Source organism: Caretta caretta, chromosome 11 (assembly GCF_965140235.1).
Source record: "Caretta caretta isolate rCarCar2 chromosome 11, rCarCar1.hap1, whole genome shotgun sequence".
Classification (NCBI taxonomy): Eukaryota; Metazoa; Chordata; order Testudines; family Cheloniidae; genus Caretta; species Caretta caretta.
Genome location: NC_134216.1, coordinates 64,949,744 through 64,967,275, shown reverse-complemented (window position 1 = coordinate 64,967,275; position 17,532 = coordinate 64,949,744). Strand labels below are relative to the sequence as shown.

The following is a 17,532-nucleotide window of genomic DNA, read 5'->3' as shown; positions in this document are numbered from 1 at the left end:
TGCAAACGGCGACATAAATGAATGCAACCATTATGCAATCAAATGCAGCAAAAGTAACAACAGAACTGGGGAGAAAGACGTCTGCCTTCTGATTCTCACTAGTACTACTTTGCTCTCTACCCTGTTTGTCTGCCAAGTGCAAATTCCCAAGTACTGACGCTGGTACCCTCAGAGGGTGTGTCTACACTGCAATTAAAACCCCGTGTCTGGCCTGTGCCAGCTGGCTCTGGCTTGTGGGGCTCCCGCTAAAGGGCTGCTCAACTGAGGTGTAGACACTGGGGCTTGGGCTGGAGCCTGGCCTCTAGAGCCCTGTGAGGTGGGAGGGACCCAAACATCTACACCGCAGTTAAACAGCCCCTTAACCTGAGCCTCAGTCAGCTGCCATAGGCCAGCCATGGGTGTTTAACTTCAGTGTGGACAGTGCTTAATTTGTAATGAAAGAGGTGCTGGGGCTCAATCAATTACATGCCAGAGCTCAAACAATTTTTTTTTTTTTTTTACATTCATAACTGATGCAACAAGCCTAGGGGTGCCGGGACTATGAACTGCCAAACCTAGAGGTTCCCGGGCTCAGCCCTGACAAGCCCTGGCACAAATTAAGCACTTAGTGGAGACATACCCAGACTCACTCACACTCTCTCTCTGTCTATTGCTCCCCATACTACAGAGGAGCACTAGCTCTGCTAATGTTAAAGTTAAGACCAGCTTTCTGTTTAATGCTTGACTTTTCTAACTGCTTTAAAATCCACACAGTTACTTGAAGCGCCTTGAAACGTTGTGTGCTTCATGTGGCCATGGGGTTTGGTCAGCAATCCACATCTGACGCCATTTGATCAACTGGTTCTTGAGATACAGGCCCCCCCAGATAAAACAGCCTTGAAGTTGAGACACTTTCTCAATGATTTTCTGTGGACAGACAGAGATCGGGGCTGAGGTCATTGCACCAGGATCACAGAGGCTTGAGAGTGACCCCAACAGAGTACATGCCACCCACTAGTCCTTTGGGGGGGAAATCAATTTACAACAATATTAGCCAGGTAGGTATGCTGCAAGGAGCTCAAAGGCTCCCAGATCAAAAAGACTGCACAATGCAGGAGCAGAGAGAGGCTAAGGGGTTGAAAGCTAGCTACCCCTCACAGGTCCTGAACAGTTCAACGCAGGACATTCTGGCCACCAAAGCTGAGTAGTACCCAGGCACTGAGAGTTCCAATCCAAACCCTAGGCAGAAATCTGAAATAAAATGAGATATTTTGCTACCATCTGCCTCTCACAAAGGACATTTTTATTTTGGGGAAAATGTAGTTTGCACACAGCTGAATATTGAGAAGGTGCTGAAACTGTTTTCAAAAAGAAAATAAATCACATGTTCAAATGCTCACTGGGATGGTGAGAATAAGGAGAAAGGGTCGGGGCATAGCAAAGAGAGGGGCAATTATGAGGAGGGAATCAATGAGGACAGGCAGGTAAAAAGAGGTCAGGGCTAAAAAGGGGAATGGAGGGACATTGGAAAGGGAGACAGGGGGAGAACAAGGAGAAAAGGGATGGGGGGAGGGGTGTCTATCAGCATTCCTCTCACATGGATGTGCTGGGATCTGGGGGGGCTGCCCCTCTTGGTGGGTCCTAGCATCTCCCCTATCTTCGTGTGTGCACCACGTATGACAGATATGGCGATTTCCTGCAATATCCTTGAAGACTTTGTTTAGGTATTATTGTGGGTTGGGACAGTATGTAACCTCTCTAGGGGGCAGATGTGACAGATGGCAGACCAGGGAGTTCAAAAGACAATACTGAAAACATGCCAGACAAGTATGGAATTTGGGACAATGAGTATTAAATGGATTTCCTGGGGAATCCCTAGGGAGAGGTTAATGCAAATTCCCCACCTTACGTTATGCAAAAACCCAGCCTTCTGGTGCTATGCCCTGAGGAGAGGGTCAGTGTCTGCTCATTACAGAAGGCCAAGATCAAAGGTCTGAGCTGTGTAAAGAAATAGCTAATCTGCCCCATCTCTGTTCTGGATCTAGACCGGATGAACTTGTAATAATGGGGAAAACCCAGTTCTGGGTTTTGGAGGGCTCAATCTGACCAGAGCCCTAGGTAGGAGTTGGGGGTGACCTCTGGAAAGCGTTTTAGCATGTGTGTAGGTTCTTTTGTTGTTTTAATATGTTTTCTCTGTAGTGCTTTCACCTTACAAACAAACTTGCTTGCTGAGAAAAACCCGTGTGGTAACTTATCACTGCAGGCAATACACTGCTCGTAGCTTTTGGAGACAGAGAGCAGAGCACGGACACTGGCCTTTTAGGCAGTCTGGCTTGCTGGAGATATCTCAGGGTATGGCAGGGAGATGTGCAACTTTAAAATCCTCACTCAGGCGAAGACCCACACCTCACTCACTCCTGACTAGGAGGTCGTCCGGTCATGGCTCGTGCCCTTCCAGACTGTCAAGTTCAGAAGAACTCAAACTTTTGAAAACCAGGAAATACAGAACTAGGGTAAACACCCATGTGGTGATGCCCCAATTAAGCACATAACACATACTCACACTCTGCCTTTGTCCTGCACTGAATAGGAGCTACCTACCCATGCACTACGCGCAGCCCACTCCACAGAAAACATCACATCTAAGTTTTACAACTCCCTCAGCTACTTTTACAACCTTCTCACACTTATTCACAGGATATCAAACACTAACTTTCCACTTACCCATCATTAAACTCACATACCACACTCACTGCCTACCCACCTGCTGACAATCCCCAGGGCAAGACCACCCTGTGTCCAGCTAGGAACAAAGCCTCGACAACGCAGCAACAAAATGAGACACATGGGATCTCCCAAGGTACATACACTTCTTCCTTTGATCACACACACAGGGATCAGGGAGAGGGGCTCATACCCCTATCCTAGAGGACTACAGCCCCTCAGATCACTTCATATCACAATCCCAACCCCAACCCTTCCAAGCTGCTCCCACTTATTCCTCTACCATTCAATACACCTACACCTAACAGTGCATGCAGTGGAAATGCATGCAGATAATTCCCAGTGGCTATTCCAGCCCCAGGGGGCAGGAGGGTGGGCAGAGTTAAGGTTACGTGGGCATGTATCTTAACTCTGTATTTCCTGATTTCACAAGTTTGAGTTTTGCTGAACTTGACATTCTGGAAGGGCACAAGCTATCACTAGGCAACTTTAAGTCAAATAACTCAAGTCAAATTGTCTCCAGAAAGAAGCCAGCATCTGTTTGCCTGGTAAATAAAATAATCTTTGGCAGGTTTTTGGAAGGAAGCACATTATTGAATGGCTATGATGAGTTCTCAAAGAGTGCTTTCATCTCATCCTCTTCTTCCACATCCTCTTCTTCCTCACCACAACTCTGATGTCCAGTCCCTCATACTGCTGCTGCTCCTGCTCAGAGTAACTGGCCCCATACCAGTATCCTCATTGCAGGTGAAAATTCTTCAGATGCCCTGACCTCATTTACATCCCCCAGTGATTGGACAGAAGCCTGGAACACATCTACTGTACTCCGTCCACCATTCCCTGGCTTCCTCCTTTGCCTAGTTAAACAACAGTTCTACAACCCCCACTGACTTCCATGTCTGAAATAGACCAATATGTCAGTACAGTAGATGGCTGTAGGCTGGCACTAGCAGAAGTGCCTTAGGGTGATCAATCTATGCGGGCGGTACCTGTTTTTGGATTGCCCTCTGCTACATGCACAAGGCCTGAATGTGTCTTTTTATCATATCCACTTATCCCACTACTACCTCCCGTGCATGTTGACAACCAGTAAAGGCAATCAAAAAACAACACAAGGCAGCCAGAGAGACTTGCTGAGCTGTTCCCCAGGCTGCAGTTACTAATTTGCTAGTGACTAGAACTATGGTGAATGAAAAGTAGTGGCAGAAAACTGGAGACCAATTAAGTCTACAAACGCCCTTGGTAGAGAGACAGAACATTGTTGTATATGGGAGGAGACAAATTAATGTTAGATTATTGTGATATATTGTTTTTATCTTGGTAGTGCCTAAGGATTCTGACCAGGGTCCCATTGGCTAGCACTGTCCAAAGAACAAAAAGCCAGTTCCTGCCCCAGTGAGTTCCCAATCTAGGACTCAGACCTATGTTAAACCCATTCAATTACGAATGTCAAGTCTGACATAACCCCACTGAGTCAAGGAAATTCAGAATTAGTGGGGGCTGAAAAATTCAGAACAAACAATTTATTTGTCAAATGTCTTTGTTTTCTATTTGTGAGATGTCCACAAAGAAATGTCTTTTTTATTATTATTCAAATGTTATTTGTAAATGTCTTCAGCCATTTATTCCTGATTTGTAAACTGTTAGCAAGCTGTTACTTAAATACTGTGGCACTGTTTCTATTCCTTGACCAGATGACTTCTATAATGAATCACCTACAGTGCTAATCTTGATTTCCTTATCTAACTGCAACAGTGACCATGGCAATCCAAGAGTCACACTGTTGTTGGTTAAAAGAAAAGGAGGACTTGTGGCACCTTAGAGACTAACAAATTTCTTTGAGCATAAGCTTTCGTGAGCTACATCCGATGAAGCTGTAGCTCACGAAAGCTTATACTCAAATAAATTTGTTAGGTGCCACAAGAACTCCTGTTCTTTTTGCGGATACAGACTAACATGGCTGCTCCTCTGAAACCTGTTGTTGGTTAGTTACAGTTTGACGTTTGCTTTCAGGTAGTGTCATGACTGAGCATTAGAGCCAAACATTGACTTTTCATGATCATTTCCACTGGTAAAAATCCACTTGAAAGTAAGTGTGTGCAAAGCAAACAGAAAAGGAGCACGAACACAGTCCTAGTATATACATTTAAGACGCAAATGAGTATTTGCAAAAATCTTTGTTTTATTTGCCCAGCTTTCATTCCTAGATGTTGCAGGAAATATAGTTGTAGGATCCACTTCTGAAAGTCTTCTGTGGCTGTTGTTATTATTATTACTTATTGGTGTTAATCCAGTGCCTTGGGGCCACCATTCAAGGGAAAGGACCCCATTGTTCTAAGCATTGTAACCCCAGCAAAACCAAACAAACCAACTCTGCTGCAGCCAGTCTCAGGCCTAGACTCAGGCTCAAGCTGTAGCACTAAAAACAACCATGTCAATCTTCTGGCTTGGGCACCTCCCTTCCCAGGGTCCGGCTCTCCAGCCCGAGCTAGAACATCTACACAGCTACTTTTAGGCTCTGAGACTAGCTGGAATGGGTTTTTGGTGTTTTAGTTTGCAGTGTGCACATGCCCACAGAGTGAAAAGACAGTCCCTGTCCCAAAGAGCTTACAATATAAACTATGGAACTCTCATGGTGAACTTGCTGGATGAGAGTCATTGCATGGTTGAGAACACAAAGGCCCCCATTCTGCAATGAGTTTTGCGTGAACAGACCACTGCGGCCACTAAAGAAGTGGGGTAAATGTTTGAGATCTGTCCAATATCCACGCGGGACCAGTTGTTTATCTTCTCTGGGTGCCAGTCACATCCGCAACAATATCGAGCATCGTAGCTTTTTGCTTTAATTTCCTCCATTTTAAATTGTGGTGATAGAAAGAAAGAAGGAAAATGAATGACTGTGTGAATGTGACACACTGTTTTGAGAGCGGAACAATTTGGAAAAATTTACCAAGGGTTGTGATGGATTCTCCATCACTGACAATTTTTAAATCAAATCTGGATTTAATTGGATTTCGGTATTTTTCTAAAAGATCTGCTCTAGGAATGATTTTGTGGACGTTCTATGGCCTGTGTTATATAGGAGGTCAGACTAGATGATCACAATGGTCCCTTCTGGCCTTAGAATCTATGAATCAGTAAGTCTAAAGCTCTTTTAGACATATGTTAATAAATAAATCCAGTATAATGTAACAGCGGTTCTGTGTTTTATCTTATATTCAGAAGATACAGTGTAACAGCTGCCTACTACAAATGCACGTTAACAGCATGTACTCCTAATTATGTCTCCATAACCAGCTTAATTTAAACACATTTTATTACTGTTAATAATAAAAATCACATATCTAGCATTACAAATTTACACTGCACTTTACATTACAGCCATAGGAAATCAATGGCAGCACTCTCTTTAACTTCCCTGAGAGCACAAGAAAGCCATGAGACTGTAAGCTTATTAGGGAAGGGAATATGCATGAATCTAAAACCTGATCCTGAGAGGTGTTAGCCACCTCCTGCCCCCCCCCGCTGAGGACCATGAGGGTGTGCATGAAGTCACATGAGGGTGTGCAACACCTGGTGCAAGGCATGCAGCATCTTGCAGAGTCAGGCCTTGTGAGTAATGACATGTCTGCATGCTTAGCAGCCATGGTTTCACAACAGGTGCGATTTAAAATCAAAGTGGTGAAATCAGTGCAAAAGGTTGCGTGGACCCCCTGAAATCAATATAAACCTGGCTTATAGAGAGTTAAATCGATTAGGAACAGGTTTAAGCTAAATAAAAATAAGCCATTCTTGAATGGAAAAAGGAGGGTCTGACAGAGTTTTGGAACTTGTTTTACTTGTGAGTAGACAAATCCTGAATCACGTTGCCCAACCCTAAACAATTTATAATCCAATAATTTAGTTCTCCTCTTAGTGAAGTGAAAGGAATATTGCCATTGATTTCAGGTAGAACAGATGAGGTGCTTTTGTCTTCATACACGTTCACAAGTAGAACCATAACCGTTTTCAAAGACGATTACCCATTTGTCTGTGGTAATAGTACATGGACAGGAAATATTTTGTAGTTCAAATTCCTTGATGTGACAGCATGGCTCTGAGTGAAGTGAATCCAAGGGCAGAATTTGTCCCTTAACACACATGCCCATCAACAACTTTTCAAACCTTTTTAGTTCTGCCATTTTTCTCCCTAATGGCCATTCTCCAACATGGCTCCATCTTAAATCTCTCCATATCTGACAAACTTTTAAAACCCTACCAGACAAGAAAGGCTTCAAACCACAATTTAAACAAAATAAGGTCAACATTACTTTTTTTTCCATTCTGCTAATAAACAGCATAGAAATTACAACAAAACCCTCTTACTATATTTGCTCATTCATAGAAAAATATAAAATACAGTTGCTAGAGAGAGGTGATCATTAGTCAACATACAGCTTCCTTGTTGCCAAAACAAAATGTTGGGCCCAAGTTCTGCAAAAAGGACTTTTACACGTGCCTAACTTTACACACTGTGAATAGTCCCATTAAAGTCAATGGGCCAGCTCATGGGGCATAAAGATAAACACATGCACAAATCTGTGCAAGATCCAGGTCCTAAACCACACACTATGGCCTGAGCCTGAGGTGGTGTGAAGCAGCATAGCTCTGTTGTCTGCAATGGAGCAAGTCTCATTTACATCAGAGCAGAATCTGGCCATATATTTTTGCACTGTAATGTCACCAGTGTAAAGACAGTTCTATTAGTAGAACACCCTTTTGTACAAAAAAGGGTGTGCAAATCATTTTAAAATATCTGAAATCTGATATAGGACCCAATCAGATTCCTTTTGCAGTCTAATGAGAACAGCATTGAAGCCAAGAGATATTTTTGCAGACTGCCTTCTTTTATTCCAGTATTTTGGAGAATGTCAATGATCATAAAAAGTTAGGAGATGGAAGACACTGACTAGAGGTGGATAAATGAGTAGCTTTGCCACATGTCTCGATTAAGGACTCTGAACCCTAACTAAAGGCTCATCTCTGAATGAGCAAAATGGTCTAATACGACCATTAGCATGGGAGAGGACAGCAGAGAAAGAATGATGGAAAACACTGTTGAGTACCCTAACTCTTCATGAACTGCTGATCTGGTTTTCTAACTGTCGTCTCCAATGTTTTCCTTAGTAGTTATGGGCCACATCAAACCATTTTGTTCTGTACATGCAATTCCCAGTGATATTCCTCAGAGCTCTGCACAAAGGCTGAGGTAACATTTTCAAAAGTAAGTGACTTAGGAATCCATGGAATTTAAGCGCTTTTGAAAATTTTACCCTGCAGATAACATACAACCCTAGGATCTTTGCTCTCATCCTACATTCCTTTCCTTTCCCCCTAGTAGCTTCTGAACATTTCTTCATTGTGTAAGTAGTAAGTAGCTTCCTTAAATCTGACTCATTTTTGTCTTATCCAATCAAGCAGCGCTTTAATATTTTCAAGCTGCCAGTATAAAAAAAAATTAATCTGATTCAACAATCACATGCACCTAGAAAGTCACCTCCTTGCAAGAACTGTGATGACTCAGAAAATGCTTTTGTGATTTAGAGTTGACTGTCGCCCAATGTACTAAGATAAATTGCCCATGATTTCTCACAAGCGCTGCAACAATGTACGACCAAAATGGCACTGAAAATGCTGCACTGCACAACTATTTAGAGGTTTCTTTTGGCAATAAATAAACAAAAAACTGTCTTCTGATCATCAGAGGGACGGGCAGAAGTGGTTAGCTTTCATACCTGGCCTTTCAGAGAATGTTACAGGTTTTTAAATGATGAGTCAGCAGTATTCTTTGCTTGTTCCTGCCAGTGCAATCTCTTTTTGGCTTTCCCTGCTCCCACATACCAATCTAAGTATGATTGACACCCCCGTAAGTAAGCAGCAATACCTTGTACAACATGGGATTGGGGAACTGACTCACATCTATTCATCATGTCTACCTTAACCCTCACTCAGTACTGTGGGATCACCATGTAATTTACATCGAAAGCCAAGCCACTAACCAGTAGATTCCTAGGAAAATAAAATGTCCGCCTCACGTATTTGTGCTATTAATTAATTAATTAATTACTACTAGCACACCCATTTCTAAGGTCAATAAACTATCTAGGCTCCCATTACTTTGGCATCTAGGTTCCTTAAGTAAACTTTGTACTTACACTGTTCCCTCTGCCAGAGGATCTCAAAGTGTTTTTCAAACTTTAGAACTTCAGAGACAGCTCCCTGTGGAGGCAGACAAATGCTACCACCCACTTTTTATGGATGAGAAAAGTGCGGCACAGACACAAAGTGTTGTTTCAAAAGTGACAAGGAGCAGCCTGCAACGGTTGAAGCCAGGTCTCCTGTCTACCAGGCCTGTCCCTTAATCACCTTTCTTCCTCTAGTTAATGGCGCCTAATGCTATGCAAACAGATCTGGGTTTAGTTTCTGACCCAGTCTCACTTTGCATTTTGTAGCCAAGCTACTGAGGACGTGTCACTGATGGGTCGTGTCTGATGACAGGTCCATCCCACCCATCGCCCGAGGGCCTTGAGGACGGGGGTGTGGGGGTGTGGATCCCGCTGAGTACAGGAGGATTGATGCGGTTAGGGTACTAACCAAGATCTTGGGAAACTAGACTTCAAGTCCCTGCTCTGCCACAAACGTCCTGTGTGACCTTGGCCTCTCTGTGCCTCAGTTCCCCATCTGTACAATGGGGATAAGAGCACTGCCCTGCCGAGGGGCGTTTTGATAACTACATTGAAGATTGTGAGGTGCTCACATACCAAGGCAATCGGGGCCTTATAAATGTCTATGACAGAAAGGTAAAAAGAAAAAAAAAATCAGCACAGAGGGAACTATGTATGTTACTGCCACTAAAATAAAAGGAAATGGCCAAACTGCACACTTATGTTCAACATTCAGCTGTCCCAAAGAAGAGCGACTTGGCTTTAATCCGCTTTGGATATTTTTCACATGATTTAAAAAAAGACAATATGGCTACTGGTGGACTGTGCAATGAATTTGGCTGGGAAGCTGAATAAAAAATTGAGGTTCCTCCTGGAACAATTCTAAAGTAGAACCCCTGCTTACCAGCAATGTCGATTCTTTCGAAAAGGGGCACGGTAAGAATCTGCATTGTGCTTATATTATAATAAACCTCTTAATAAACAGTATTAAGACCTAGATGTCCATTTCATCTCAGGAATTAAGACAGACACACCACTGGTGCAACTCCCAGTAATAGTTACACTAGGGATAAATGTGTATTTTTCAATGCCTTCAATGAATGTGGCCACACTGTCATCTGTTTAAATAAAGTCGATGCCAAAATATCACATAACTTTGGCTTCATGCCCAAGAGTTCAGAAAGTGTAATCTACCACGTAATTGCCTCTATACTCTTTGGCTTCTGTTCTTTATTCCTATCGTTCCACAAAACTCCCTTCTTTTTGCCATTTCTCCACTGTATCCACTGGTTTGCAACTTTAGTTAAATGCCTCCTGTCAACCTAGCACAAATCTAATACAGTAAGCAACCCAACTGTTGTTTTAAGACTATAACATTATTTTCAAATGATTATCTACAGGATAAATAATATATAATAATTGATACAGCATACATAATGTATAGTATAGCAGCCTTTTACTTTTCTGTAGATAGAAGGGACAATTTGCAGTAGGATTACCAAGGAGCTGGCTACAGCTACAGGGTTAAAATGAATTATAACTGCATAAATTGGAGGTATAAAAATATATATAGTTCATTTTAAGTCATCTCCTCTCTGAAGTATAAACAAACAGATGAAACTTGAGTTTTTCTGCGCTCAGGAGATCACAAAAGGTTTGGTAAATGGCTGCACACTTCAATAAGAATTTCCATAAGAGAGGAAAAGCATTATAGCCAAAGGAATTGCATAATCCGAGATTTTGATTCACCATTCACTAATTGGTGAAAAACCATGCAAGTCAAACATGGTCCGTTAATGATGGCCTCACTTCTATTTCTTTATTTTTATCCTGGTGGAGAACATTCCTTTACAATTCTCCAGGACTGCAGCAAAACCTTGAATGCTGACATCAAGACTAGTAAGCAACATTAGTCCTTGAAGCACCATTTGGAAAGCGTTAATGAATTCAGATTGGTACCGCAGTTTGGCTTGTTGCCCTAGGATCATGGAAGTGAAATTACAAGGGTTGGAGGAGGGAGAGAAAAATGACTTGAGCTTAGCCCAAAACAAGTTGTTGAACATATGTTTTATGAATCAAAGAATTTTATACACATTGCTGGTCCATGCCTTTTGGCCATAACGAGTCCTCATGTTAATGAATATCAGGGAGGAAATATTATTAACGCCATCTATGCAAAACATAACAAAACAAAACATTTCCTTTGAGGGAAATCTGAAAAACAGCAGAAATCCCCCTAAAGACAGAAGAAATATAATGGTCTATAGAACAGGGAGAGATGTAAAAGAATGTATATACGTATAGTATATAAAATATCCATTACAGGCAAGATTCTGGTCAGAAAATAATTATCGAGAATGTCAGATGGCCTGATGACAGCCTGAAAAACATACTCGTTTTAGTTCAGAAATAGCATCTATCAATCAATTTTGATTGTACGGGAAGTCCAATTTCATTATCATCATGATAAATGAAAATATTAAACAAAAATTCACAGGGAAGCCCGTTAGCAGTTGCTGTTAGCTGAGAGCAAAGATCCAGAAGTGTCATTGGGTTTACATGTTTTCTGACTCATCCCAATATCTGACAACTGGAAACAGCACTGGACATCTCAGGAGACTGGGCTTTTTCCCAAAGTTTCCGTTATTCCTGCTTTCACCCAGGCTGGAAATACCACAAGAACTCCCTTTCCTGCAGAATTTTCTTTTTTGTGTGTGCGCGTGGGGGGGAAATTGGGGGGCTTCTGATATCCCCAAAAGACACCATGAAATAGGATAATGAAGACATCTTTGCAAGTGTGGGCCTTAACGCTGCAAACACTTATACACCTGCTTAACTCTAAGCACATGAGTAATCCCACAGAGGTTAAGCAGGTATGTAAGTATTTGTAGGATTAGAGGCTTAATTTTTAAAAGAAGTTGAATTTTTCTGAATTCTACATTGATTCAGGGTTTGGTTCAGCTTCATTTTTTGGAGCAAAGATTTGGATCCTTTCTTATTTCAGTCTTTCATTTAGCACTGATATTGGCATAACCAGTTTCTTAACAGCTAAAAGGACAATGAACTTTGTGTAAAGATTACATGAATGAAATCCCATTACTTCTAGGAGGCTACTGTAGGTTTGTGACAAGATATAACTGCAGAAGTTAAGCAAAATGAACAAAGTGCTTCTGAATTTTGTTTGATTGTTGGAGTTCTCCAAAACATCTGTTTTTTTTTTTTTTTAAAAAGAAAGGTATTCATATAGACTTAAAGGAGGCTGATCAATCTCATGACAACAGAGTGGATGCCCATTGGGAGGTTTGGCTTGAAAGATACTGAGAGAAGTATGGCACATAAGGGGTTAATGAGTGATGATCACACATATTATCTCCACTGAAAAAGGAGACACACAGGCAGTTTTGAAAAAACTTCCAAGTGACTTAGGACCATGAGTTCCATTGAAAAATCAATGTGATTTGTGTTCCTAAAACACTTAGATCCTTTCAAAAATCCCACACAGTTTGCAAGGTCCTCATTCTGAGGGCCCTATTACAAAAGAGCTCCTTTCTCCAGTGACTTCTCCAGCAGCCCTCTATGCTATGCCGATAGTCTCAAAAGATTAAACAACAGAAACAAGAAAGAGAAGGAGAATATATATTTTCTCATTTATGTTTCAGCAACAAAACATTCATAAATAGCAGATTCTGCTGCTTTTGTAGCAACATATAGCAAGAGCCTCTTCTGTGCTGAATGACGTATCTAATAAACACGGGGAATGTGCTCCTCCAGTGTTGCCCCATAGACCTGATACATTAAAATTCCATGCACCAAAACTGAAGCTGTATTGAGGCATGTGTATTTTCTGGCAGCAAGGTGGGGGTTAAAAGCAATTCCCCCCCCCAGTATTAAGCCATCTCTATGCTTCCAGGTCTGAGTTTTGCGATAGATCTTACCTGGCTAAAGCAAACCAATGAATTTAACCCCATTCTTAGTATGAGATGTAGCTTTCAGTTACACTAAAACCCATATTAAAAAGACCCCCTTTTTAATGCTATTATCTCTCAATGTGGATGGAGGATTTTGTACAGCTTTCACAGGGGTTCCAAATCCATGTAAGCAGGTAAACAGCCGTTAGTATTCACCCCTTTGGTGGCCACTGTGCCTGAAATGACTGACCTGATGAGGTAGTCACCACAGATCAAACAGTCTAAGCTTATATGTACATATTAAAAGTAACTTTTACAGTCTGCACTGAGATCAGATTTAATGCCCAAGTAAAGCTGTAACGTAGCACAGTATGACAGAGTGAAAAAGCACATACGTTTCTAGAAGATCGTATCAGTATTAACTCCACACTCCTATCTGTTTATAAATATATTAAAATATAATGTGCCTTACCTTTTTGATCTGTGGAATAAGCAGACCCCAATCAGTGCGCCTCGTCAGAGACAACAGGCTGGAGAATCTGTTAAAATAAGCCAAAAAAAAAAAAAAAGGAGTGATAATATTTTATTTTTGATGAAATGAAGTATTTTCTTCAGCTAACAGGAAAAAAAAACATTGTTTTTGTTATACTAACATGGATACATGTAAGATACGTATACACATACAGCATGTACTATATACACATCTTGAATTGATCCAAGGTACACTAACGCAGCACTTAATACCCAGCAGACTGAATTCGGAATGCTACAACACAATGGTGGTTTTCTTTTAATGTTCCAAAATCACACAAAGCTGACATTTTAAAAAAGAAAATCATTACCAGCTCATATGCTGCCATACCACAAAAGCCTATCCTTAACTAACTGCTGCATAATCATTCTCCCGGAGTGTTATTATCCATCGGCTCGCTGCCTATCTCCAGACAGACGCAGTCTGCAAGCCACCAGCTTGCATCTACCATGTGTACATTGGGAAAAGGAAAACGGCAAATTAGAAAAAGTCCCTGCAGTGGCGAAAAGGAAAAGAGGGCGAGTGGGAGAGGAAGAGGGAGCTCACTGGCCACAGAATTTTCGAGAAGGATGACAAGGCAGCCAGCTCCGCCATCATTCACGTACAATAGGGTACTGCATTTGCGTCTGCTTAAGCAGTTTGTCAAGGGGTTTCTGGTATCAAATGCCTGACAGGCATTTTAATGCATTCAGCCAAGTGTGTCCCCAGGAATCAGGCCTCTAATCCTATGAATTTCATCAACGGGTTTCCTTTGTGCCATTGCCAAACACACACACACGCACCCACTGCACACAGGCAGCAGCATGCGGTATTTCTGTTGCTATACCAGTCCAAATCCTACACGGGTTTTACGTACTGTATATGCTGAAAAGGAGGTCTCATTTTCTGCATTATGGAAGGGGAGGGGTTTGATATTTCTGCTTTATTTTTCTATTTGGTGTTTCATTGTCAGCTCATTTACTCGGCTACTTGAGCCCCAGGTTTGCTTATTTCCAGTGACCGAGAAAGACGAGAAATTCCCAGCAGAGCTCAAATGTTGTGAATGGGGGACATTTGTCGCCAATATTTGTCACCAATATTCCATGGTTCAGCTTGCAACTAAGCTCCTGTCAAAAATCCAATTTTGCCCCCACTGCCCTACAGTTTACATATTGGGCTCAAAATGCGTATGCTAGATCAGGAGCTAGGGTAGATTTTTTTAAAAAGCTGAATTTGAACAGACTCAGATTAGGTGCTTCTGAATTATGGCACCCTATATATTGAAAAAAAGTGTTGAATAGAGTTTCAAAACTTGTCAAACTTGTTTTCAAGGAGGGGAGGGCAACTTCCTAGCAAAAAAAAAAAAAAGACAGAAGAAGAGATCAAACTTAATAGCCTGAACTCCCCTGGCTATCTAGCGCCCAGGACTAAAATGTAGTTGATAGAAGTCTAATTTCTTTTTGAAAATAAATTAAGGTAAACTGAGGCCCCGATCCAGCAAAGCACTTAAGCCCATGCCTGACTTTAAGCACATGGGTAGTCTCACTGAAACCAATGGGACTACTCATGAATTTAGAGTTAGGCACACATGCTTAAGCATTCTGCTGGATAAGGGCTCAGTTACACATGTCAAATGGCAGATGAAGACCATTTTAAACAGCAAGTTGTTGTCCCTTTTCCTTGCAGAGTTAGACCCCCACAGTGTAACCCTGTCTCTGGGGGGGTCTGGTCAATGGAACAGAGGCCATTTCCCTCTAAAAAGCATTTGCGAGAAGACCTAACAAGCCTCCCAAGTCTTGTGGGCTGATGTGGGGGATCCAGCATGGTGCTCGAGGCTTGTGAAAAGGGCTGAGAAACATCCTAAGGTTCACTGAGGGATCTCCCCTACCATAGAGTCCAGGAAGTCCAGAGGGAGAGGGGGCAATGTCCTGCCTGACCTCCTCCTCCCAACCCCCTCTTCTCACCAAGTCCCATTCCCTGTGGGCCTCCTGAGGTCTTTTTGACTGCCTGCCCTCCAAGAGTCACAGCAGGCAGTCAGGTAAAAATAACTGGCAAGCACCAATGGCAAGCATGAGGCTATGGGGTGGAACAGGTGTCTTGCTAGGAGTTATGGGGATGGGGACCCCTGAAGCAGCACAGGGACATAAGAAAAGCAAGCAAGGAAAGCACTAGGACTCTCCTGACTTCTCTTCCCAGCAAGCTTCCTGTGACTCATCAAAAGGGAGTCTCATAGCTGCCAGCTACAGGAGGTTCACCATCTGCAGAAGCCAGGTCCAGTCTAGACCTTCGCTGCCTTCTCCCGAAGCTGCTCTCCAGCTCCTCCACCTAGCCCCCATCGGCTAGTAGTAGTACCCTCATGGTCCTCCAATTGCCCCCAAACATCTGCTCCTCCACTGACTCCCCCAAAGCTCTTACGGGGTCCCATAAACATAAGGCATGGGGGAAAGAATAACAGGGACCCCTGAAAACCCTCCTAAAGACTGAACTGAGTGCAGATGGCTCTGAGAAGCCTTACTCATATGGCTCAGTGTGGGAGTCGATGCATTTCCCCAGGCAGTGCCCTATTTCTGGGCCCATCCTAGAACTTCAGAAGGCATGGTGACGTCAGGCTTCCTTCCTTCAGTCCTCAGGAAATCAAGCAGCTTATAGCTTCCTTTGGTCCTGAGTTTCAGGTCAGAACTATTAAAAAAAATTATGAACCTTTGTGCATGGGAAGTTAAAGTTGGTAGGCCCAGATCAACAGTGAGTGTATATTGCCTTTAAAGAAAATTAGAGATCAGAATACAACCCTTTCGACACCCAGGAAATGCAGAATTGAGGTTGCACTTCTCAAACAAGGCACCCAAACCACCTCAACTCTGCCCAGGAAATGATGTCCTGAGAAAAATCAAACCATTGACTCCGACCATAGCAAACAGATTCATTTCATCAGTCTTCACAAAAACCAGAGTGCCTCACTCAAAGCATGTAGTGGGTGTGCTCCCTTCCAGCTTTCCTTATGGTCATACGATGCACATATGCAAGAATTTCACAAATTCCTGACCAGACAGACAACATCCACAGTCACTCTGGACCTGATCCAGCCAGATGCTGAGGGAATTCAGCATCTCACAGGGGATGCTTATGTCCTTCCAGGATCGAGCCCTGTGATGCATGTATGCACCAGTTCTCCAAATGTCATTAGCCATAAAGCTAGCTTGTCTCCATAGATGATCCTCACATCCCAGGATAATGAAATTAGAGCACTTAAATGAGATGAGCAAAGGTTAGCATGGAGACAAATCGTCATACTTAGCATTGGGGATGCGTATTTGTGAAGCAAATCATAAAACCGGTGCTCTGTCATACACGTTTTCTATACCCTACCCATAAAGAAGGAAAAATGGGAAGCGAGAATCTTCGGGTACGTTGACACAGCATCTGGGAGGGTGCTTCCAAGCACAGGCAGAAAGAAGCATGCTAACTCTGCTCAAGAGAGCATGCTACCGTACGTGGCTGCGGCACCTGAGTACAATCCTGCCTGACCTGCCCCGATGCACTCAGGTGGCTAGCCCCCAACACCCATGCCACATTGCTATTTTCAGCGCACTAGCTCAAGCAGGGTTTGTGTCTGTCTACCCCTGCACCCTCCCAGCTGCTATGTAGACATACCACATATAGGGGCAAGAAAGATAGTCTGCATGCCTTGTTTGTTCAGGGAAGACTTAACGCTGCATTTTCGGGGGTTTTAGCTTTGTGATGGGGCATCTGCCCCACACCGGCGTGTAGAGGCTTAACCTCAGCAGGGAGCAGGGGAGAGGAGTCCTCTGAGTGACCCACTCCAGCGCAGCCAATCCAGGAGGAATTGCAAGGAGCAACCAATCCGGGCCCAGCAGGCTCAGATAAGAGGAGCTGCAGGGCAGGGCCGGGTCATTTGCTGTTGGAAGCTCAAGGGGTGAGGACTATGTTTCTAGTAGGTGGAGAGACCTGCAGCACCTTGGACAGAGCAATGGCTGGCAAAGACTGGGGAGCAAGAGGGAGCTCTTGGCTGGCTGGCTGGCTGCTGGCACTGGGCAGTTGCATGCCCTGAGGCAAGGGTAAAGAAGGGGACGTGGGGAAGTGGCCCAGGGAGACATAGCAGCATGGTGAGAAGTTAAGGAGTTGCAACACGAGGCTGCTATCCACAGGGTCCCTGGGCTGGGACCCACAGTAGCAGGCCCAGGTCCCC

At 43.1% G+C, this 17,532-nt stretch overlaps 1 protein-coding gene across 31 annotated transcripts in view; it reads right to left on the bottom strand.

Moving 5' to 3' along the window:
- The window catches only part of MAP2 (microtubule associated protein 2), a 346,697-nt gene that overhangs the window by 185,159 nt on the left and 144,006 nt on the right, over positions 1 to 17,532 (bottom strand). For 29 of the 31 annotated variants that reach the window (XM_048868503.2, XM_048868498.2, XM_048868513.2 and 26 more), the window contains one exon: positions 13,287 to 13,353. The gene's annotated coding sequence lies outside the window, so the exon portion shown is untranslated. Of the gene's footprint in view, positions 1 to 13,286; positions 13,354 to 13,656; positions 13,897 to 17,532 lie in introns of those variants that run through there. The other 2 variants (XM_048868506.2, XM_048868499.2) reach the window with 2 other exon arrangements.